The sequence below is a fragment of the Triticum dicoccoides genome, chromosome 7B (genome assembly GCF_002162155.2).
Source record: "Triticum dicoccoides isolate Atlit2015 ecotype Zavitan chromosome 7B, WEW_v2.0, whole genome shotgun sequence".
NCBI classification, from domain to species: domain Eukaryota; kingdom Viridiplantae; phylum Streptophyta; class Magnoliopsida; order Poales; family Poaceae; genus Triticum; species Triticum dicoccoides.
The window spans coordinates 737,372,693-737,376,565 of record NC_041393.1 but is presented as its reverse complement, the minus strand read 5'-3'; the positions used below and the strand labels follow the sequence as shown (position 1 = coordinate 737,376,565).

Below are 3,873 nucleotides of genomic sequence, written 5' to 3'. Positions count from 1 at the left end.
TGTCCATACTAAATTACACGTACACTATACCCGCCGTCCGTCGTAGGGCCGGCCGCCCGTGTACGTCGCGCCCCGTACTCCCGCGCGTCGTACGCGTGCGGTTCGGTAGTGCGATCGGGAAAGGAAAAAAAAAGTACGCCCCACCCCGAGACCCCAACTCCACGTACGAAACCCTAGCGGCATGAATGCCGCCGTGGTCCACCGCCGTCACGACGTCGGGCGGCGTCCGTAGTCACCCACGCGCCGTGAAACCCACACCCCATCCCCGCCTAGGAAACCCTAGCGTCATCAACGCCGCCGTGGTCCACCGCCGTCACGACGTCGACCCCGACGTGCCCGTCTAGTCGCGAGCACCGACGGCGTCCGTAGTGACCACACGCCGTGTCGCTGGTGAAACGCCCAGCGCTCGCTCGCCGTTCTGTCCTGGTACGCGCCCTCCACAACGTCGGTGGCAGCAACGCATCGGCGTCGACCCCAGGCGAGGACCCCTCGACAGCGCAGAGTAGGTTAGGATGGCTCTTTTTGTTCTTTTTTTTGATGATTTTGATTTGTCCATTGCATTTTTGTGCATTTTTGTAATGCAAAATGATTCCCTACTTAGTTAAATAAGAGAGGAGAGTAGTGACTTCTTAATGACCTCATAATGATTTTGTATGTTCAAATTTGTATGCATGCCACATAGTCATGTCACTGTTGACGAATTTACTGTATTCGCGATGATTTTTTGTGGAATGTTGGCATTGATCTCACACCTTATTTGTATGTGCATAGATGGAGCAAGTAACCGGATACGCCAGTGATGATTCCGGTAGCGATAATGGATCCTCGTCATTGAATGCGAACCAACCTCCCGGAGACAACTATATGAGTCAGGATGAATCGTACAGTGGTAATGTAAGTACCTTGAACGTTGACAAAAATATATTGAACAAAAACTAGTTATTTGACACTAACATGTCCTTTTAAATTTGTACAGGTACATGGCAATGCTGACGATGAGGAATATGATATAGATGAACAATTTTATGCAGATAGTGTGAGCCAGGTATGTTGAAAAAATTGTAGAGAAATGATTGACATTAAAATTGTATGACCACTTATGTTACTTTATATGTGCACAGATAAATGCTAATGGTGACAATGAGCGTAATAATATAGATGATGACAATGCCGAGAGCGAGGTCCATGCATCTCGTAGTGTGAGCGGTAGTCAAGTAAGTTCTTTACATTAATTTTGGTTAGTAAGAATATAAGAAGAGATTGACATGCAAGGTTATATGTCATATTTTGCAGGGAGGTGTTGATGGTCCTAGCGGGAATGATGAGCACATCGATGATGATCAGTTTGACCTTGACATGTGCTATGATGAATATCAGCAAGAGTCACTTGATAGGCATTGGGCAGTGATGGTAAAGACATTCAGGTCATTAGACGAGGTTTACACGTTCTACAACAAGCACGCGAGAGAACGTGGGTTCAGTATCAGGAAGGACTCGCTAAAATTTTCGAAGGATCGCGCAAGGACTCCGCGCTTGAGGAGGTATCTCTGTTCCGCCGCAGGAAAACGACAGGCCAAGTTCTGTACCATGGAAGGCCGGACCCGCAGGCTTAGACCGGAGAGTCGATTCTTATGCGAAGCCCATTTGACAGTTAAGCTTGATAAAAAGCTCAATCTTTGGTATGTCAGCAGTTTCTCCGATGATCACAACCACACTCTTGCACGACCGGACGAAGTCCCTTTCCTCCGATCTCATAATCAGATGAAAGCATTTGAGAGAGCTGAGATCTTAGCTATGTCTGGAGCTGGGATAAGAAAACATATCATTTTTGACAACATCGTTAGCAGGTATGGGTCGTATGCAAAGTCACCATTTCAGAGGACAAAGTTGTACAACATGTGCTATAGGGAGAAGATGAAATTGCTTGCACAAGGTGATGCTGATACTGCCGTAGGAATCATGTTGACCAGAAAGGACAGAGATCCAGACTTCTTCTTTGAGCACACGGTTGACGCTGAAGGCAGGCTCCAAAACCTCTTCTGATGTGATTCGCAGTCACGCCGGGATTATCTAGACTATGGTGATGTTGTTGTCTTCGATAGCACATACAAGATGAACAGGTATGGAATGCCGTTCATCCCTTTTGTGGGTCTGAACAACCACCGTTGCACTACTGTATTCGCCTGCGCCATTGTTTCAGACGAGACTGAGGCTACATATGTCTGGTTGCTTAACACGTTCTTGAAAGCTAACTGTCAGAAGAGGCCCAAATCAGTTATTACAGATGGAGATGCAGCGATGATAAGGGCTATTAGGAAGGTGCTTTCTGACGTGTGGCATCGTCTATGTTCGTGGCATATTGAAAAGAATATGCAGAAACACCTCAACCACAAGTCATTGAAGGAGTTTAGGGCATTATTGTACTATGCCACTACACATAAGGTTTTTGAGGAGAGATGGGCCGCGTTTGTGCGCAAATGGCAGACGGAGAAAATAAAAACATGGCTCCATAGGATGTACAGGAAGAGGACGCTTTGGGCTGCATCATATTTGTCTGGTGGGTTTTTCCTTGGTATGCGCAGTAATCAGAGGAGTGAGAGTCTGAACTCCAGCCTGCACCTTCATCTTGACTATGGTATGACGATTGTTGACATGATTGTACACTACGAGAATTGTATTGTTCGCCTCCGTGAGAATGAAGCTTATGATGACTACACGGCCTCACAGACTCTTCCAGTAACAGTGACTGAGTGTCAGGCCATTGAGTCGTATGCTGCGAAAGCATTCACGCAGGCAAACTTTTATATGTTGCAACAAGATATGAAGAAGGTACAGGAGCTTGAGGTAATTGATAGACTGACAGGGACCGATAGTCAGAGATTTGTGGTTGCGTGGAAGAATAACAGGGATCACAGATTTAATGTGGACTATACGCCAGGTAACTCGGCAGAAACTATAAAGTGCAGTTGCCGAAGTATGACTCGCAAAGGGCTTCCTTGCAAGCATATTATTCATGTTTTGAATGCACTGAACTTACCTGTGATACCCAAGTGTTGTGTCCTGCGAAGATTCTTAAAAAAAGCACGAGCTGGACTGCCAGTGAAGCGCACCAGCGATTTGTTTGCGTGGGGTTGGTCGAGTAGTGAGGACAGAGCTAGATATAGTGAGTTGACCATTAAATCTTCAGAAGCCTGTCATGTCGCATGCAGTAATCCTTTCTTATTCGACAAGTTGATGGCAGCTCTGGATGATATTATAGTGAATAAGGATATTCAGGGAAATGAAGATGATATTCAGCGAAGCTTCGTGAACAGTAATCCATTTGAGCCTAACCGAGATCATATTCTGGTTCGTGATCCAGTAAAGGTTTCCACCAAGGGCGCACCTAAGCAGAACAGTAGAGGTCGCGGTAAGGGTGGCCCAGATGTGACAAAAAATGAGAGGCCTAAAGCATTTGACGAGAAATCTGGACGAAAATGTAGCATATGCAGCGGCTCAGGTCATAACAGGAGCACATGCAGCAAAAATGAAGAGTATGTCTATTATTTGTTTATGTCAGTTTTGTTGTTTCATTAACGGTGCATTGATTCTCATATTTTTTGTATGCAGCAACTGGGCTTGAAGACTCAAGTGTAGACGATGCGAGTGTTTTACCTCTTCCATTTATATGAAGAACATTTGTAAAATTTATGTTCGTGTTGAGTATTTTATGTGTGAAACATGATTATTGCGTACGGACCGTTGTCATTTCAGACTTGTTATTTTGTGTCAACTACAATAAAATTACTGTGGTGACAATTGTTATGTTGAGACAACATTGTTGTTGATATAAATATTCACTATTCATTGTTTATTTTATGAATTCTGCATGTA

At 44.9% G+C, this 3,873-nt stretch overlaps 1 pseudogene; it reads left to right on the top strand.

The window, feature by feature from the left end:
- The window catches only part of LOC119339606, a 9,510-nt pseudogene extending 5,839 nt beyond the window's left edge, over window positions 1-3,671 (top strand).
- The last annotated feature ends 202 nt before the right edge of the window (window positions 3,672-3,873 follow it).